The sequence below is a fragment of the Sycon ciliatum genome, chromosome 3, assembly GCF_964019385.1.
Source record: "Sycon ciliatum chromosome 3, ocSycCili1.1, whole genome shotgun sequence".
NCBI classification, from domain to species: Eukaryota; Metazoa; Porifera; class Calcarea; order Leucosolenida; family Sycettidae; genus Sycon; species Sycon ciliatum.
The window spans coordinates 14,865,612-14,887,043 of NC_088645.1; the positions used below are offsets into that span (position 1 = coordinate 14,865,612).

A 21,432-nucleotide genomic window follows, 5' to 3' on the forward strand; every position below is an offset into this window, starting at 1 on the left:
AGAAAATGTGGCACTGCTGTGAATAGTTTAGTCGCAAAGTGAAGATTCACGGGTAAAAGGCCCCAAACTGTGAGATTGGTTATTTTTCAGCTTTCAACAGCCCTGTGCAAGTTCTTTACAGAAATGCGGCTGTTTTTCTTGTTGCACTTGTCTATGTCCAGCTGCGCAACGAGATGAGGCTGGTCATTGTCATTTTCTGAGCTGTGAACGGGCAGGAAGGTGAGAAAATGTCGGACTTCGACCATTTGTGCTGACCTTTGAATTTCAATGTACCTCTCTATAACATGACCCAGCTGCAATTTCAGTGGTCGCATTGATTTGATTTTTGGTTTGCTTGTAGGGCGCTGGCACCCACATTCAGTGACCAAGAAAATGTGGCACTGCTGTGAATAGTTTAGTCGCAAAGTGAAGATTCACGGGTAAAAAGCCCCAACCTGTGAGATTGGATATTTTTCAGCTTTCAGCAGCCCTGTGGAAGTTCTTTAGAGAAATGTGGCTCATTTTCTTGGTGCACTTGTCTATGTCCAGCTGCACAACGAGATAAGGCTGGTCATTGTCATTTTCTGAGCTGTGAACGGGCAGGAAGGTGAGAAAATGACGGATTTTGACCATTTGTGCTGACCTTTGAATTTCAATGTACCTCTCTATAACATCACCCAGCTGTAATGTCAGTGGTCGCATTCATTGGATTTTTGGTTTGCTTGTAGGGCGCTGGCACTCACATTCAGTGACCTAGAAAATGTGGCACTGCTGTGAATAGTTTAGTCGCAAAGTGAAGATTTATGGGTAAAAAGCCCCAAACTGTGAGATAGGTTATTTTTCAGCTTTCAGCAGCCCTGTGCAAGTTCTTTAGAGAAATGTGGCTCTTTTTCTTGGTGCACTTGTCTATGTCCACCTGCACAGCGAGATGAGGCTGGTCATTGTCATTTTCTAAGCTGTGAACGGGCAGGAAGGTGAGAAAATGTCGGATTTTGACCATTTGTGCTGGCCTTTGAATTTCAATGTACCTCTCTATAACATGACCCAGCTGTAATGTCAGTGGTCGCATTGATTTGATTATTGGTTTGCTTGTAGGGCGCTGGCACCCACATTCAGAGTGACCCAGAAAATGTGGCACTGCTGTGAATAGTTTAGTCGCAAAGTGACGATTCACGGGTAAAAAGCCCCAAACTGTGAGATTGGTTATTTTTTAGCGCTCAGCAGCCCTGGGCAAGTTCTTTAGAGAAATGTGGCTGTTTTTCTTGGTGCACTTGTCTATGTCCAGCTGCACAACGAGATGAGGCTGGTCATTGTCATTTTCTGAGCTGTGAACGGGCAGGAAGGTGAGAAAATGTCGGATTTTGACCATTTGTGCTGACCTTTCAATTTCAATGTACCTCTCTATAACATGACCCAGCTGTAATGTCAGTGGTCGCATTGATTTTATTATTGGTTCACTTGTAGGGCGCTGGCACCCACATTCAGTGACCTAGAAAATGTGGCACTGCTGTGAATAGTTTAGTCGCAAAGTGAAGATTCACGGGTAAAAAGCCCCAAACTGTGAGATTTGTTATTTTTCAGCTTTCAGCAGCCCTGTGATAGTTCTTTAGAGAAATCTGGCTCTTTTTCTTGTTGCACTTGTCTATGTCTAGCCAGTGCAGGCTGTCGTAATAAAATGACTCGACCGTGTTCCTTCCCCGTGCATGGTCAATGCATGGTGGGATGGCACAATGACAGTCGTCGCAAATCACATTGCGTATTGCACGTGTTTATTGGTGATTCATGGTTAGTTGCTGGGCTTTCCCTACTGAAAGATGTTACCACCGCGTAGTCAGGGATTTTGTCTGCTCCCTGGCGAAAACCGTGTTTTGATCCGTTGAGGGAGACTGGAGATACATTGCGAAGACGTACGATCTGTCTGACAATTGGCGAAGAAGAAAGCTTCGCAGACGACCCGTCATGGAAGGGAACAGAATGGAACATATACCAGTCGATGTCTGTCATTATAGGGATGGCTGCTACGAAGTTTTAGCCCAATGCTCCCCAGCGCTTTTAGCGCCCGACGATAATTACCAAATTTCATTGATTTTGCATATGTATAGCAAGCATCGTCTCCTCCAGTCTAGCTGAGTCTGGCCGCCAAAACGTCTAGTCCCGAGAGGAGAACATGCAGGAACATGCAGGAGCATCGCATGCAGCTGCATTCTGCCTCGAGGAAGAGAACAAAACCAGCACCACGTGAAATCTGGAAGTCATTTTGAAGAAGATGAGGAAAGAATTTTGAAAAGGGTGTATTGTATGTGTGTAGATCTTCGTGGGAGCAAAATGAACTCTGCAACTCTAAAGGCTCTGCTCAGTGGCAGCAGAGTAGGGAGAGTTAGACAATTTTCAAATGAAATGGCCATTGATTTAAAATGTGCACAGGAAAAAAATTCGAAAAATCTGACCGAAGTGTTTGAGTGGGTCCGAATGCTCTACGGTCGAGATTGGCCAGAAGAGTCACCGCCAGACAGCAAGGCTGTTTTGAGCAGAGTCACCCGGGTCGTAAAAAAGAAAATTGCGTTACAAAAAAATCGGAAAACCAGGTGGAAAGGACACGCTTGAGCGGTTCCTGAAGGAAGATTTTGAACTGCCTGGCCGCCGCCGCTCTACGTCATGTCAAGAGCAAGATTCACAACAAGTTGAACAACCCGCATCCATCACGCAAGCCGCCACACAAGAGCTCCACAATGACCATGTCGGAGACAGCAAGCAGTGGGATGACCTGCAGCAACGAATATTGTCTAGTTACAACAGGACGCGCAACATAACAAAGTGTTTACGTCGGCGGGAGCACGCACTGGAAGACGCAGCCGAACAACTACACATTCACCAAGAGCAGCAGGAAGAGAGAGAGCAAGAAGCGCAAGATTTGATAGCAAAGTTGGAGGACACGAGTAAGGATTTAGTGAGTTTGAAGGAGAAGCAGATTGAGCCTGCTCAGCATTTGCGCAATGCGAAGCGAATGAGCACCTACTGGCAGAGAAAAGCAGCTGTAGCAGTGCAATCCTCTGTAAGAACCGAAAATGCATTAGAAACGGCACAGGAAGAAGCAGCAAAGCTTATGCAAGAGGTGAATCAGCTAGAGGAAGGACTGGCAGACAATGATGACAACATACATGACGACAATGAAGATGACCCGACAGTGCTGGAGACGATGCACAACGGGCGCTACACAGACGTAGTGAGAACATGTTGTATCAACTTACTCACTCACAATGTCGGCATACACCACGTCGGGCCGGTCATGAAGGAGGTCCTGTCTCTGGCCGGTAAAACGCCATCAAGTACACCCAGTGCGACATCGGTTAGGACAATGTTTCTAGAAGGCCGAGCAGTCGGTCTACTGCACATTGGCCATCTTGCAGGGTCAGACAACAGGCTGCACTTTGACGGTACAACCAAGCATGGTCACAAGTATGGAAGCTTTCAGCTGACAACTGATGACGGGCAGTTCACGCTGGCCGTGTCTGAGGCACTGTCCGGCAGCGCTGAGCACACCATGGAACTACTGCACCACACTATTGGCCAGTTGGGAGCCGCAGGCGAGAAGCTCGGTGATGCACAGTCCGGTAACCGTCTGATCGCTGCCCTCAAAAACACGATGTCTGACAGAGCTGCAGTGAACACAAAATTCAACAACATGCTTCAGGTATGTCTACACAATCGTTCCACTTTTCTTTTCATATTAAAATGCAATCTGCACAGCAAAGTATTATTGTTGCCAAACACATGTACAAACACACACACACACACACACACACACACACACACACACACACGCACACACACACACACACACACACACACACACACACACACACACACACACACACACACACACATACACACACACACACAGGTACAGACACACATACACATAGACACACGTGCACGCACACACACATGCACAGACACACACAGACACACACACACAGTGTTTATCTGTCTACCCTTCCTTATGAGCCTACTATGAAGCATGAAGTATCCAATATAGAAGGCAATGGTCATGTGATGTTGACCACTCCTGTTCGTTTGATTTTCTGTCATGCCTCAGGAATACCGCTCTTCGGTGCTGCCCGTGATACAGCAGGATCGGGACACCCTCACCGAAACCCAGAAGAAAGAAACGTGTAAACTCAATAACTTCTTCTGCGGCCTACATCTACTGGTCAACCTGGCAGATCACTCTGGTGCCGTGATTAAGGAGTGGGAGGCAACACAGAGTGGGAGTTCGACAAGTTGCCCAGGCGCAAACCAGCCAAACGAATGTGGCACGTACCGCCTGATCAGAACTGTGTGTAAGGCATTCGAGCGCCGTGGGAGTGAGCAAGTTGGAGAAGCTGCTGGCTTCCAAGCCTTTGCCACTACCAACGGGCTCACTCACATCCCGCTTGCCAAGTTCAGGGGCAACAGGTTTAACATCATTTTCCACAACGCTGCTGGAATCTACTTCCTTGCTGAGACAATGACTGCTTACCTGGCATTTAGTTGTGGCAACCGGTTGCTTGCTGCTGTCAAAGAGGACCTCCTCGACCCACGATTTGTCACTGGCTGCCGGGCTGTAGGGCTTTTCGGCAAATTTGTCACTGCTCCGATGTGGCGATTCCTGGAATCAGACGCACCGTTCACCTCTGTCCAGAGTGTGTACCAGGAAGTCGAGACGCAACTGGCAAGATGGTCGGAGGATGCAAGTGAGCTCGTTGACGGCACTGCGAAGCCATTTGCAGCAGCCACTATAACACAGCCGGACGTTGTTCTCGACAAGCTGCTAGAGCCAACGCAAGACGACGCTTTGGTCAAGGGACTGTTGCAGCTGCTCGCCGTAGCATGGCACACGTATCTCCACAGAGTATGGGAAGTGCAGTATGAGCAGGGTGCACCGGATCCAGAGCAGACTGCAACAGTCCCGAAAACCAACGTCGTGTCCGAGCGGGACTTCGGCCAGCTAGACCGTCTACTGAGGAGCAAGCCGAATGCTTCCATGCTGGCTATCGAGGCACAGATTATGCTCGCGAACAATCGCCCCCTCGATTGGTTGAGCTTCCGCACACCAGAGGAGCAATCAGCGATACTCGAAGTTGCCAGGCAGCTGGTTCCAGAACACAAGAGGCTCCAGAAAGCCAGGCTGTCTGCCATCAACGAGTATCGACTGAAGACTGTGCAAGCCAAGCAGCAGGCCCACCAGCAGAGAGAGCAACGGCGAGTGGCGGAGGCGGAGACCATCACACAGCAGCTTGCCAGGATTCCTGGTGGGCTCTGGACGACCGGAGATGGAATAGCTGAGGGACTGGCTGAGCTTCCTACAAACAAGGCGAAGGTAGACGCTCTGAAGTGTCAGCTGAAGTTCAGGAAGAAAATCCTCGTCCAGCAAGCGCCGCACACACTGTTTGCCTTCTCGAAAGCCGGCAAGCCATTCTCCATCGCCGAGCTGAAAGCGAATCTGCTGCGTCTCCTTGAGCTCTCACCAGCCTCAGCACACCATGTAGCGCTGTCGGATTCGGACGACATGCTGAATGACGATGATGGTGGCATGGTTCCGCAGTGACCAGGAACATCAAACATGGCACCTAGTCGATGCATGGCTGGTGACATCAACATAGCTGGCTGTTACATCAGTTAGTGCATAAGCGATGACACAGCGACGATTTGGCTCGGATTGCGATGTATGTTTCGCCCCTCCCAGACTCCTCAGTCATTCATGAACGTCTTCAGGTGAAGCTTGATGTAGTAGGATTAAGACTCCTACGCAGCATCATTATGGAAGAGAAATTACCTGGCGAAATGGTGGTAAATACACGCATACCCACTCAAAGCTCTCTAAGCTACAATGGTTGCCAGACTGTTGTAGCTTAGAGAGTGCTGCAGGGGCAGGCGTGTACTCAACAAATTTGGCACTGCTGTGAATAGTTTAGTCGCAAATTGAAGATTCACGGGTAAAAAGCCCCAAACTGTGAGATTGGTTAATTTTCAGCTTTCAGCAGCCCTGTGCAAGTTCTTTAGAGAAATGTGGCTGTTTTTCTTGGTGCACTTGTCTATGTCCAGCTGCACAACGAGATGAGGCTGGTCATTGTCATTTTCTGAGCTGTGCACGGGCAGGAAGGTGAGAAAATGTCGGATTTTGACCATTTGTGCTGACCTTTGAATTTCAATGTACCTCTCTATAACATGACCCAGCTGTAATGTCAGTGGTCGCATTGATTTGATTTTTGGTTTGCTTGTAGGGCGCTGGCACCCACATTCAGTGACCTAGAAAATGTGGCACTGCTGTGAATAGTTTAGTCGCAAAGTGAAGATTCACGGGTAAAAAGCGCCAAACTGTGAGATTGGTTAATTTTCAGCTTTCAGCAGCCCTGTGCAAGTTCTTTAGAGAAATGTGGCTGTTTTTCTTGGTGCACTTGTCTATGTCAAGCTGCACAACGAGATTAGGCTGGTCATTGTCATTTTCTGAGCTGTGAACGGGCAGGAAGGTGAGAAAATGTCGGATTTTGACCATTTGTGCTGACCTTTGAATTTCAATGTACCTCTCTATAACATGACCCAGCTGTAATGTCAGTGGTCGCATTGATTTTATTATTGGTTAACTTGTAGGGCGCTAGCACCCACATTCAGTGACCCAGAAAATGTGGCACTGCTGTGAATAGTTTAGTCGCAAAGTGAAGATTCACGGGTAAAAGGCCCCAAACTGTGAGATTGGTTATTTTTCAGCTTTCAGCAGCCCTGTGCAAGTTCTTTAGAGAAATCTGGCTCTTTTTCTTGGTGCACTTGTCTATGTCCAGCTGCACAACGAGATGAGGCTGGTCATTGTCATTTTCTGAGCTGTGAACGGGCAGGAAGGTGAGAAAATGTCGGATTTTGACCATTTGTGCTGACCTTTCAATTTCAATGTACCTCTCTATAACATTGCCCAGCTGTAATGTCAGTGGTCGCATTGATTTGATTATTGGTTTGCTTGTAGGGCGCTGACACCCACATTCAGTGACCCAGAAAATGTGGCACTGCTGTGAATAGTTTAGTCACCAAGTGAAGATTCACGGGTAAAAAGCCCCAAACTGTGAGATTGGTTGTTTTTCAGCGTTCAGCAGCCCTGGGCAAGTTCTTTAGAGAAATGTGACTGTTTTTCTTGGTGCACTTGTCTATGTCCAGCTGCACAACGAGATGAGGCTGGTCATTGTCATTTTCTGAGCTGTGAACGGGCAGGAAGGTGAGAAAATGTCGGATTTTTACCATTTGTGCTGACCTTTGAATTTCAATGTACCTCTCTATAACATGACCCAGCTGTAATGTCAGTGGTCGCATTGATTTTATTATTGGTTTACTTGTAGGGCGCTGGCACCCACATTCAGTGACCCAGAAAATGTGGCACTGCTGTCAATAGTTTAGTCGCAAAGTGAAGATTCACGGGTAAAAAGCCCCAAACTGTGAGATTTGTTATTTTTCAGCTTTCAGCAGCCCTGTGCAAGTTCTTTAGAGAAATGTGGCTCTATTTCTTGGTGCACTTGTCTATGTCCAGCTGCACAACGAGATGAGGCTGGTCATTGTCATTTTCTGAGCTGTGAACGAGCAGGAAGGTGAGAAAATGTCGGATTTTGACCATTTGTGCTGACCTTTGAATTTCAATGTACCTCTCTATAACATGACCCAGCTGTAATGTCAGTGGTCGCATTGATTTGATTTTTGGTTTGCTTGTAGGGCGCTGACACAAGAATTTAGTGACCCAAAACATTTGGCACTGCTGTGAATAGTTTAGTCGCAAAGTGGAGATTCACGGGTAAAATTCCCCAATCTGTGAGATTGGTTATTTTTCAGCTTTCAACAGCCCTGTGCAAGTTCTTTACAGAAATGCGGCTGCTTTTCTTGGTGCACTTGTCTATGTCCAGCTGCACAACGAGATGAGGCTGGTCATTGTCATTTTCTGAGCTGTGAACGGGCAGGCAGGCGAGAAAATGTCGGATTTCGACCATTTGTGCTGACCTTTGAATTTCAATGTACCTCTCTATAACATAATCCAGCTGTAATGTCAGTGGTCGCATTGATTTGATTTTTGGTTTCCTTGTAGGGCGCTGGCACCCACATTCAGTGACCCAAAAAATTTGGCACTGCTGTGAATAGTTTAGTCGCAAATTGAAGATTCACGGGTAAAAGGCCCCAAACTGTGAGATTGGTAATTTTTCAGCCTTCAGCATCCCTGTGCAAGTTCTTTAGAGAAATGTGGCTCTTTTTCTTGGTGCACTTGTCTATGTCCAGCTGCACAACGAGATGAGGCTGGTCATTGTCATTTTCTGAGCTGTGAACGGGCAGGAAGGTGAGAAAATGTCGGATTTTGACCATTTGTGCTGACCTTTGAATTTCAATGTACCTCTCTATAACATGACCCAGCTGTAATGTCAGTCGTCGCATTGATTTGATTTTTGGTTTCCTTGTAGGGCGCTGGCACCCACATTCACTGACCCAACAAATTTGGCACTGCTGTGAATAGTTTAGTCGCAAATTGAAGATTCACGGGCAAAAGGCCCCAAACTGTGAGATTGGTTATTTTTCAGCTTTCAGCAGCCCTGTGCAAGTTCTTTAGAGAAATGTGGCTGTTTTTCTTGCTGCACTTGTCTATGTCCAGCTGCACAACGAGATGAGTCTGGTCATTGGCATTTTCTGAGCTGTGAACGGGCAGGAAGGTGAGAAAATGTCGGATTTTGACCATTTGTGCTGACCTTTGAATTTCAATGTACCTCTCTATAACATGACCCAGCTGTAATGTCAGTGGTCGCATTGATTTGATTTTTAGTTTCCTTGTAGGGCGCTGGCACCCACATTCAGTGACCCAACAAATTTGGCACTGCTGTTAATAGTTTAGTCGCAAATTGAAGATTCACGGGTAAAAATCCCCAAACTGTGAGATTCGTTATTTTTCAGCTTTGAGCAGCCCTGTGCAAGTTCTTTAGAGAAATGTGGCTCTTTTTTACTTGGTGCACTTGTCTATGTCCAGCTGCACAAGGAGATGAGGCTGGTCATTGTCATTTTCTGAGCTGTGAACGGGCAGGAAGGTGAGAAAATGTCGGATTTTGACCATTTGTGCTGACCTTTGAATTTCAATGTACCTCTCTATAACATGACCCAGCTGTAATGTCAGTGGTCGCATTGATTTGATTTTTGGTTTCCTTGTAGGGCGCTGGCACCCTCATTCAGTGACCCAACAAATTTGGCACTGCTGTGAATAGTTTAGTCGCAAAGTGAAGATTCAAGGGTAAAAAGCCCCAAACTGTGAGATTGGTTATTTTTCAGCTTTCAGCAGCCCTGTGCAAGTTCTTTAGAGAAATGTGGCTGTTTTTCTTGGTGCACTTGTCTATGTCCAGCTGCACAACGAGATGAGGCTGGTCATTGTCATTTTCTGAGCTGTGAACGAGCAGGAAGGTGAGAAAATGTCGGATTTTGACCATTTGCCCAGAAATGCCCACATACCGTTCTCGTGATGCCCGCTCGACTCCCCTGGATGTCCCTGATTTTAGTGTATTTTCTTTGGATTCTCTAGACAGCAACACTGTCGCGAGTATGAATACTGCCATGTCCCACATACATTGGCCAGCAGCTTTGAGCCTGGAGAGGCGCGACCCTGACATATCTGTGGACAACTTTTACTCTATCTTCCATAACATCTGTGCAAGATTTCTGCCCAGGCAGAAGCCGCCGGCTGTCAAGCGTATCCATATGAACCCCCCCTGGCTGACCAGTACCCTCCGACATCAAATAAAGAAAAAACGAGATTCGTATAGTGTTTACCGAAAGTTTCCCTCGGCTGACAACTTCGCTATTTACAGACGAGAGCGAAACGTTACTCGCAATATGTCTCGAACTGCCCATCGACTGTACATCTCATCCCTAAGTGCATCCACGGCAAGACCCGCATCACCAAGTTTATTCCAGTTTGTCCGGAAGCTTCGATCTCCCCAAGGCAACAGCAGAACGACTGTAACTCAGCTCTCAGTCGCTGGTACTCTATATTCTGACCCTGTGGATGTGGCAGATGCTTTGAACGAACAGTTTATTGGTTTTGGAACACAAGATGATCCTTCATGGAATGTGCCAGACTTCAAGCCACCCGACGCCCCATCACGTGGAAGAACTACACCTACGTTGCAAGATGTCACCACCACGCCTTCTGCTGTGGCAAAGCAAATCCGCAACCTTAAGACCCGAAAGGCTGCGGGAGCGGACGGTATTTCTCATGAACTCCTGAAACTATTTTGTTCCAGTATTGCATACCCTCTCAGCCTCATCTTTAACCTCACTTTTGCAACTGGTGCTTTCCCTGCTATTTGGAAACACGCAATTGTAACTCCGGTCTTTAAGAACAAGGGAAGTAAGCTCGATGCATCGAATTACCGCCCGATTTCGTTATTGTCAACAATCTCCAAGCTGTGTGAACGTATTATGTACAACCACTTATACACTTACCTGTCTCCTGTTCTACATCCGTCCCAGTCTGGATTCCGAAAAGGCGACTCTACGTCCTGGCAGCTTCTCAGACTTGTTCCATCGATGTCTTCTGTTCGTGAGAACGGCCATTACAGCATGCTATGTTTCTTTGATCTAAGCAAGGCCTTCGACACCGTATGGACACGCGGGCTCCTATACAAGCTGTCGCGCCATGGAATCCATGGTACTTGCTTCACGTGGCTCAGTACTTACCTGACGGGCAGACAGCAAAGGGTGCGTGTCGGCTCTGCTCTGTCTGCCAAAGGGCATGTACGGTCTGGAGTTCCTCAGGGATCAATCCTGGGGCCTCTCCTCTTCCTTATGTATGTAAACGATCTGGCAGAAATGGATCACACATCACTATATGCTGATGATACAGCACTACTTGTGACAGCACCCACTCTCCCCGAGGCTAGTGCCAAGTTACAGTCTAACATAGATGGCGTTATTCATTGGATGGAAAAATGGAAATTGCAACCCAACTCTTCGAAAACTGCTGTAATGTGTATCCCCCCCAGTTGTTCCTGTGACCTATCTTCATTAGTAACCAGTCCCTTCACCTTTCCAGGCACCACAACCCCGCTCTGCATCGTTGAAAAACACAAGCATCTTGGCGTCATTATTGACCAACACTTAACCTGGAAATCCCAGATCGAAAATTTAGACAGCCGTGTTAGCTCAGTAATGGGATTTCTCTCATCACACATCACCCACCTGCACACCGACTGTCGCCATGTTATCTACACATCTTACATTCTGCCTATTTTTGATTACTGCTGCATAATTTGGGCTGGCATTTCTAAAACACTGATTGCTCGACTCGAAGTTATGCATAGGCGTCTTTTGAAAATATTATTTCGGCTTCCTCGCCTGACTCCAAGCGCAGACTTATACCGCCTTGCTTCTGCTGTGCCGCTCTCGGTCCGCGTGCGTTTTTTGGCATGCCAGACAATTCATAAAATTAAGCTGGGCATTGCTCCTCTTCATGCTCTCTCCTGCCTAAGCTGGTTTGCTCAATCTCAAGACATGCGCACCAGAAACTCTCTCCGCTTCCCTATTGCCCGGCCTGCCTCTATGCAAACATCTCCTCTCTTCCTTGCTTACCGCCATTGGTCTCTCCTCCCACAACATCTAAAATCCTGCCAATGTTACAATACATTCACACAGCTACTGCAGAATGCAACATACTAGTTGATATCCAGCCCTGCCCTAGCTTCTTTTGCTTTTCAGTTCCCCTTTCATTCTTTTTCTTTCCCCCCCTCTAGCTGTATTACCGCCATGGCTGGCTATCGCCCACATCACCATTTCATTGGCTAGTGCCACGTGATTGTGAATAAATAATAATAATAATAATAATAAAAATAATTTGTGCTGACCTTTGAATTTCAATGTACCTCTCTATAACATGACCCAGCTGTAATGTTAGTGGTCGCATTGATTTGATTATTGGTTTACTTGTAGCGCGCTAGCAACCACATTCAGTGACCCAGAAAATGTGGCACTGCTGTGAATAGTTTAGTCGCAAAGTGAAGATTCACGGGTAAAAAGCGCCAAACTGTGAGATTGGTTAATTTTCAGCTTTCAGCAGCCCTGTGCAAGTTCTTTAGAGAAATGTGGCTGTTTTTTTTGGTGCACTTGTCTATGTCAAGCTGCACAACGAGATTAGGCTGGTCATTGTCATTTTCTGAGCTGTGAACGGGCAGGAAGGTGAGAAAATGTCGGATTTTGACCATTTGTGCTGACCTTTGAATTTCAATGTACCTCTCTATAACATGACCCAGCTGTAATGTCAGTGGTCGCATTGATTTTATTATTGGTTAACTTGTAGGGCGCTAGCACCCACATTCAGTGACCCAGAAAATGTGGCACTGCTGTGAATAGTTTAGTCGCAAAGTGAAGATTCACGGGTAAAAGGCCCCAAACTGTGAGATTGGTTATTTTTCAGCTTTCAGCAGCCCTGTGCAAGTTCTTTAGAGAAATGTGGCTCTTTTTCTTGGTGCACTTGTCTATGTCCAGCTGCACAACGAGATGAGGCTGGTCATTGTCATTTTCTGAGCTGTGAACGGGCAGGAAGGTGAGAAAATGTCGGATTTTGACCATTTGTGCTGACCTTTCAATTTCAATGTACCTCTCTATAACATTGCCCAGCTGTAATGTCAGTGGTCGCATTGATTTGATTATTGGTTTGCTTGTAGGGCGCTGACACCCACATTCAGTGACCCAGAAAATGTGGCACTGCTGTGAATAGTTTAGTCGCCAAGTGAAGATTCACGGGTAAAAAGCCCCAAACTGTGAGATTGGTTGTTTTTCAGCGTTCAGCAGCCCTGGGCAAGTTCTTTAGAGAAATGTGACTGTTTTTCTTGGTGCACTTGTCTATGTCCAGCTGCACAACGAGATGAGGCTGGTCATTGTCATTTTCTGAGCTGTGAACGGGCAGGAAGGTGAGAAAATGTCGGATTTTTACCATTTGTGCTGACCTTTGAATTTCAATGTACCTCTCTATAACATGACCCAGCTGTTATGTCAGTGGTCGCATTGATTTTATTATTGGTTTACTTGTAGGGCGCTGGCACCCACATTCAGTGACCCAGAAAATGTGGCACTGCTGTGAATAGTTTAGTCGCAAAGTGAAGATTCACGGGTAAAAAGCCCCAAACTGTGAGATTTGTTATTTTTCAGCTTTCAGCAGCCCTGTGCAAGTTCTTTAGAGAAATGTGGCTCTATTTCTTGGTGCACTTGTCTATGTCCAGCTGCACAACGAGATGAGGCTGGTCATTGTCATTTTCTGAGCTGTGAACGAGCAGGAAGGTGAGAAAATGTCGGATTTTGACCATTTGTGCTGACCTTTGAATTTCAATGTACCTCTCTATAACATGACCCAGCTGTAATGTCAGTGGTCGCATTGATTTGATTTTTGGTTTGCTTGTAGGGCGCTGACACAAGAATTTAGTGACCCAAAAAATTTGGCACTGCTGTGAATAGTTTAGTCGCAAAGTGGAGATTCACGGGTAAAATTCCCCAATCTGTGAGATTGGTTATTTTTCAGCTTTCAACAGCCCTGTGCAAGTTCTTTACAGAAATGCGGCTGCTTTTCTTGGTGCACTTGTCTATGTCCAGCTGCACAACGAGATGAGGCTGGTCATTGTCATTTTCTGAGCTGTGAACGGGCAGGAAGGCGAGAAAATGTCGGATTTCGACCATTTGTGCTGACCTTTGAATTTCAATGTACCTCTCTATAACATGATCCAGCTGTAATGTCAGTGGTCGCATTGATTTGATTTTTGGTTTCCTTGTAGGGCGCTGGCACCCACATTCAGTGACCCAAAAAATTTGGCACTGCTGTGAATAGTTTAGTCGCAAATTGAAGATTCACGGGTAAAAGGCCCCAAACTGTGAGATTGGTAATTTTTCAGCTTTCAGCAGCCCTGTGCAAGTTCTTTAGAGAAATGTGGCTCTTTTTCTTGGTGCACTTGTCTATGTCCAGCTGCACAACGAGATGAGGCTGGTCATTGTCATTTTCTGAGCTGTGAACGGGCAGGAAGGTGAGAAAATGTCGGATTTTGACCATTTGTGCTGACCTTTGAATTTCAATGTACCTCTCTATAACATGACCCAGCTGTAATGTCAGTGGTCGCATTGATTTGATTTTTGGTTTCCTTGTAGGGCGCTGGCACCCACATTCACTGACCCAACAAATTTGGCACTGCTGTGAATAGTTTAGTCGCAAATTGAAGATTCACGGGCAAAAGGCCCCAAACTGTGAGATTGGTTATTTTTCAGCTTTCAGCAGCCCTGTGCAAGTTCTTTAGAGAAATGTGGCTGTTTTTCTTGCTGCACTTGTCTATGTCCAGCTGCACAACGAGATGAGTCTGGTCATTGGCATTTTCTGAGCTGTGAACGGGCAGGAAGGTGAGAAAATGTCGGATTTTGACCATTTGTGCTGACCTTTGAATTTCAATGTACCTCTCTATAACATGACCCAGCTGTAATGTCAGTGGTCGCATTGATTTGATTTTTAGTTTCCTTGTAGGGCGCTGGCACCCACATTCAGTGACCCAACAAATTTGGCACTGCTGTTAATAGTTTAGTCGCAAATTGAAGATTCACGGGTAAAAATCCCCAAACTGTGAGATTCGTTATTTTTCAGCTTTGAGCAGCCCTGTGCAAGTTCTTTAGAGGAATGTGGCTCTTTTTCTTGCTGCACTTGTCTATGTCCAGCTGCACAAGGAGATGAGGCTGGTCATTGTCATTTTCTGAGATGTGAACGGGCAGGAAGGTGAGAAAATGTCGGATTTTGACCATTTGTGCTGACCTTTGAATTTCAATGTACCTCTCTATAACATGACCCAGCTGTAATGTCAGTGGTCGCATTGATTTGATTTTTGGTTTGCTTGTAGGGCGCTGGCACCCACATTCAGTGACCCAGAAAATGTGGCACTGCTGTGAATAGTTTAGTCGCAAAGTGAAGATTCACGGGTAAAAAGCCCCAAACTGTGAGATTGGTTAATTTTCAGCTTTCAGCAGCCCTGTGCAAGTTCTTTAGAGAAATGTGGCTGTTTTTCTTGGTGCACTTGTCTATGTCCAGCATCACAACGAGATGAGGCTGGTCATTGTCATTTTCTGAGCTGTGAACGGGCAGGAAGGTGAGAAAATGTCGGATTTTGACCATTTGTGCTGACCTTTGAATTTCAATGTACCTCTCTATAACATGACCCAGCTGTAATGTCAGTAGTCGCATTGATTTGATTTTTGGTTTGCTTGTAGGGCGCTGGCACCCACATTCAGTGACCCAACAAATTTGGCACTGCTGTGAATAGTTTAGTCGCAAAGTGAAGATTCAAGGGTAAAAAGCCCCAAACTGTGAGATTTGTTATTTTTCAGCTTTCAGTAGCCCTGTGCAAGTTCTTTAGAAAAATGTGGCTCTTTTTCTTGGTGCACTTGTCTATGTCCAGCTTCACAACGAGATGAGGCTGGTCATTGTCATTTTCTGAGCTGTGAACGGGCAGGAAGGTGAGAAAATGTCGGAATTTGACCATTTGTGCTGACCTTTGAATTTCAATGTACCTCTCTATAACATGACCCAGCTGTAATGTTAGTGGTCGAATTGATTTGATTTTTGGTTTGCTGGTAGGGCCATGGCACCTACATTCAGTGACTCAAAAAAATTTGGCACTGCTGTGAATAGTTTAGTCGCAAAGTGAAGATTCACGGGTAAAAATCCCCAAATGTACCTCTCTATAACATGACCCAGCTGTAATGTCAGTGGTCGCATTGATTTGATTTTTGGTTTCCTTGTAGGGCGCTGGAACCCACATTCAGTGACCCAACAAATTTGGCACTGCTGTGAATAGTTTAGTCGCAAAGTGAAGATTCAAGGGTAAAAAGCCCCAAACTGTGAGATTGGTTATTTTTCAGCTTTCAGCAGCCCTGTGCAAGTTCTTTAGAGAAATGTGGCTGTTTTTCTTGGTGCACTTGTCTATGTCCAGCTGCACAACGAGATGAGGCTGGTCATTGTCATTTTCTGAGCTGTGAACGAGCAGGAAGGTGAGAAAATGTCGGATTTTGACCATTTGTGCTGACCTTTGAATTTCAATGTACCTCTCTATAACATGACCCAGCTGTAATGTTAGTGGTCACATTGATTTGATTATTGGTTTACTTGTAGCGCGCTAGCAACCACATTCAGTGACCCAGAAAATGTGGCACTGCTGTGAATAGTTTAGTCGCAAAGTGAAGATTCACGGGTAAAAAGCCCCAAACTGTGAGATTGGTTGTTTTTCAGCGTTCAGTAGCCCTGGGCAAGTTCTTTAGAGAAATGGGACTGTTTTTCTTGGTGCACTTGTCTATGTCCAGCTGCAAAACGAGATGAGGCTGGTCATTGTCATTTTCTGAGCTGTGAACGGGCAGGAAGGTGAGAAAATGTCGGGTTTTGACCATTTGTGCTGACCTTTGAATTTCAATGTACCTCTCTATAACATGACCCAGCTGTAATGTCAGTGGTCGCATTGATTTTATTATTGATTTACTTGTAGGACGCTGGCACCCCCATTCAGTGACCCAGAAATGTGGCACTGCTGTGAATAGTTTAGTCGCAAAGTGAAGATTCACGGGTAAAAAGCCCCAAACTGTGAGATTTGTTATTTTTCAGTTTTCAGCAGTCTGTGCAAGTTCTTTAGAGAAATCTGGCTCTTTTTCTTGGTGCACTTGTCTATGTCCAGCTGCACAACGAGATGAGGCTGGTCATTGTCATTTTCTGAGCTGTGAACGAGCAGGAAGGTGAGAAAATGTCGGATTTTGACCATTTGCCCAGAAATGCCCACATACCGTTCTCGTGATGCCCGCTCGACTCCCCTGGATGTCCCTGATTTTAGTGTATTTTCTTTGGATTCTCTAGACAGCAACACTGTCGCGAGTATGAATACTGCCATGTCCCACATACATTGGCCAGCAGCTTTGAGCCTGGAGAGGCGCGACCCTGACATATCTGTGGACAACTTTTACTCTATCTTCCATAACATCTGTGCAAGATTTCTGCCCAGGCAGAAGCCGCCGGCTGTCAAGCGTATCCATATGAACCCCCCCTGGCTGACCAGTACCCTCCGACATCAAATAAAGAAAAAACGAGATTCGTATAGTGTTTACCGAAAGTTTCCCTCGGCTGACAACTTCGCTATTTACAGACGAGAGCGAAACGTTACTCGCAATATGTCTCGAACTGCCCATCGACTGTACATCTCATCCCTAAGTGCATCCACGGCAAGACCCGCATCACCAAGTTTATTCCAGTTTGTCCGGAAGCTTCGATCTCCCCAAGGCAACAGCAGAACGACTGTAACTCAGCTCTCAGTCGCTGGTACTCTATATTCTGACCCTGTGGATGTGGCAGATGCTTTGAACGAACAGTTTATTGGTTTTGGAACACAAGATGATCCTTCATGGAATGTGCCAGACTTCAAGCCACCCGACGCCCCATCACGTGGAAGAACTACACCTACGTTGCAAGATGTCACCACCACGCCTTCTGCTGTGGCAAAGCAAATCCGCAACCTTAAGACCCGAAAGGCTGCGGGAGCGGACGGTATTTCTCATGAACTCCTGAAACTATTTTGTTCCAGTATTGCATACCCTCTCAGCCTCATCTTTAACCTCACTTTTGCAACTGGTGCTTTCCCTGCTATTTGGAAACACGCAATTGTAACTCCGGTCTTTAAGAACAAGGGAAGTAAGCTCGATGCATCGAATTACCGCCCGATTTCGTTATTGTCAACAATCTCCAAGCTGTGTGAACGTATTATGTACAACCACTTATACACTTACCTGTCTCCTGTTCTACATCCGTCCCAGTCTGGATTCCGAAAAGGCGACTCTACGTCCTGGCAGCTTCTCAGACTTGTTCCATCGATGTCTTCTGTTCGTGAGAACGGCCATTACAGCATGCTATGTTTCTTTGATCTAAGCAAGGCCTTCGACACCGTATGGACACGCGGGCTCCTATACAAGCTGTCGCGCCATGGAATCCATGGTACTTGCTTCACGTGGCTCAGTACTTACCTGACGGGCAGACAGCAAAGGGTGCGTGTCGGCTCTGCTCTGTCTGCCAAAGGGCATGTACGGTCTGGAGTTCCTCAGGGATCAATCCTGGGGCCTCTCCTCTTCCTTATGTATGTAAACGATCTGGCAGAAATGGATCACACATCACTATATGCTGATGATACAGCACTACTTGTGACAGCACCCACTCTCCCCGAGGCTAGTGCCAAGTTACAGTCTAACATAGATGGCGTTATTCATTGGATGGAAAAATGGAAATTGCAACCCAACTCTTCGAAAACTGCTGTAATGTGTATCCCCCCCAGTTGTTCCTGTGACCTATCTTCATTAGTAACCAGTCCCTTCACCTTTCCAGGCACCACAACCCCGCTCTGCATCGTTGAAAAACACAAGCATCTTGGCGTCATTATTGACCAACACTTAACCTGGAAATCCCAGATCGAAAATTTAGACAGCCGTGTTAGCTCAGTAATGGGATTTCTCTCATCACACATCACCCACCTGCACACCGACTGTCGCCATGTTATCTACACATCTTACATTCTGCCTATTTTTGATTACTGCTGCATAATTTGGGCTGGCATTTCTAAAACACTGATTGCTCGACTCGAAGTTATGCATAGGCGTCTTTTGAAAATATTATTTCGGCTTCCTCGCCTGACTCCAAGCGCAGACTTATACCGCCTTGCTTCTGCTGTGCCGCTCTCGGTCCGCGTGCGTTTTTTGGCATGCCAGACAATTCATAAAATTAAGCTGGGCATTGCTCCTCTTCATGCTCTCTCCTGCCTAAGCTGGTTTGCTCAATCTCAAGACATGCGCACCAGAAACTCTCTCCGCTTCCCTATTGCCCGGCCTGCCTCTATGCAAACATCTCCTCTCTTCCTTGCTTACCGCCATTGGTCTCTCCTCCCACAACATCTAAAATCCTGCCAATGTTACAATACATTCACACAGCTACTGCAGAATGCAACATACTAGTTGATATCCAGCCCTGCCCTAGCTTCTTTTGCTTTTCAGTTCCCCTTTCATTCTTTTTCTTTCCCCCCCTCTAGCTGTATTACCGCCATGGCTGGCTATCGCCCACATCACCATTTCATTGGCTAGTGCCACGTGATTGTGAATAAATAATAATAATAATAATAATAAAAATAATTTGTGCTGACCTTTGAATTTCAATGTACCTCTCTATAACATGACCCAGCTGTAATGTTAGTGGTCGCATTGATTTGATTATTGGTTTACTTGTAGCGCGCTAGCAACCACATTCAGTGACCCAGAAAATGTGGCACTGCTGTGAATAGTTTAGTCGCAAAGTGAAGATTCACGGGTAAAAAGCGCCAAACTGTGAGATTGGTTAATTTTCAGCTTTCAGCAGCCCTGTGCAAGTTCTTTAGAGAAATGTGGCTGTTTTTTTTGGTGCACTTGTCTATGTCAAGCTGCACAACGAGATTAGGCTGGTCATTGTCATTTTCTGAGCTGTGAACGGGCAGGAAGGTGAGAAAATGTCGGATTTTGACCATTTGTGCTGACCTTTGAATTTCAATGTACCTCTCTATAACATGACCCAGCTGTAATGTCAGTGGTCGCATTGATTTTATTATTGGTTAACTTGTAGGGCGCTAGCACCCACATTCAGTGACCCAGAAAATGTGGCACTGCTGTGAATAGTTTAGTCGCAAAGTGAAGATTCACGGGTAAAAGGCCCCAAACTGTGAGATTGGTTATTTTTCAGCTTTCAGCAGCCCTGTGCAAGTTCTTTAGAGAAATGTGGCTCTTTTTCTTGGTGCACTTGTCTATGTCCAGCTGCACAACGAGATGAGGCTGGTCATTGTCATTTTCTGAGCTGTGAACGGGCAGGAAGGTGAGAAAATGTCGGATTTTGACCATTTGTGCTGACCTTTCAATTTCAATGTACCTCTCTATAACATTGCCCAGCTGTAATGTCAGTGGTCGCATTGATTTGATTATTGGTTTGCTTGTAGGGCGCTGACACCCACATTCAGTGACCCAGAAAATGTGGCACTGCTGTGAATAGTTTAGTCGCCAAGTGAAGATTCACGGGTAAAAAGCCCCAAACTGTGAGATTGGTTGTTTTTCAGCGTTCAGCAGCCCTGGGCAAGTTCTTTAGAGAAATGTGACTGTTTTTCTTGGTGCACTTGTCTATGTCCAGCTGCACAACGAGATGAGGCTGGTCATTGTCATTTTCTGAGCTGTGAACGGGCAGGAAGGTGAGAAAATGTCGGATTTTTACCATTTGTGCTGACCTTTGAATTTCAATGTACCTCTCTATAACATGACCCAGCTGTTATGTCAGTGGTCGCATTGATTTTATTATTGGTTTACTTGTAGGGCGCTGGCACCCACATTCAGTGACCCAGAAAATGTGGCACTGCTGTGAATAGTTTAGTCGCAAAGTGAAGATTCACGGGTAAAAAGCCCCAAACTGTGAGATTTGTTATTTTTCAGCTTTCAGCAGCCCTGTGCAAGTTCTTTAGAGAAATGTGGCTCTATTTCTTGGTGCACTTGTCTATGTCCAGCTGCACAACGAGATGAGGCTGGTCATTGTCATTTTCTGAGCTGTGAACGAGCAGGAAGGTGAGAAAATGTCGGATTTTGACCATTTGTGCTGACCTTTGAATTTCAATGTACCTCTCTATAACATGACCCAGCTGTAATGTCAGTGGTCGCATTGATTTGATTTTTGGTTTGCTTGTAGGGCGCTGACACAAGAATTTAGTGACCCAAAAAATTTGGCACTGCTGTGAATAGTTTAGTCGCAAAGTGGAGATTCACGGGTAAAATTCCCCAATCTGTGAGATTGGTTATTTTTCAGCTTTCAACAGCCCTGTGCAAGTTCTTTACAGAAATGCGGCTGCTTTTCTTGGTGCACTTGTCTATGTCCAGCTGCACAACGAGATGAGGCTGGTCATTGTCATTTTCTGAGCTGTGAACGGGCAGGAAGGCGAGAAAATGTCGGATTTCGACCATTTGTGCTGACCTTTGAATTTCAATGTACCTCTCTATAACATGATCCAGCTGTAATGTCAGTGGTCGCATTGATTTGATTTTTGGTTTCCTTGTAGGGCGCTGGCACCCACATTCAGTGACCCAAAAAATTTGGCACTGCTGTGAATAGTTTAGTCGCAAATTGAAGATTCACGGGTAAAAGGCCCCAAACTGTGAGATTGGTAATTTTTCAGCTTTCAGCAGCCCTGTGCAAGTTCTTTAGAGAAATGTGGCTCTTTTTCTTGGTGCACTTGTCTATGTCCAGCTGCACAACGAGATGAGGCTGGTCATTGTCATTTTCTGAGCTGTGAACGGGCAGGAAGGTGAGAAAATGTCGGATTTTGACCATTTGTGCTGACCTTTGAATTTCAATGTACCTCTCTATAA

General features: G+C 45.9%; 1 long non-coding RNA gene across 2 annotated transcripts in view; it reads left to right on the plus strand.

Annotated features, from left to right (window-relative positions):
- Window positions 1-15,489, plus strand: part of LOC135811538 (uncharacterized) — a 170,864-nt gene extending 155,375 nt beyond the window's left edge. The window contains exons 3-6 of one of the 2 annotated variants that reach the window (XR_010552627.1): window positions 9,002-9,059; window positions 14,707-14,764; window positions 15,074-15,131; window positions 15,441-15,489. This is a non-coding gene — a long non-coding RNA (uncharacterized LOC135811538). Of the gene's footprint in view, window positions 1-6,430; window positions 6,492-9,001; window positions 9,060-14,706; window positions 14,765-15,073; window positions 15,132-15,440 lie in introns of those variants that run through there. The other variant, XR_010552626.1, reaches the window with a different exon arrangement.
- The last annotated feature ends 5,943 nt before the right edge of the window (window positions 15,490-21,432 follow it).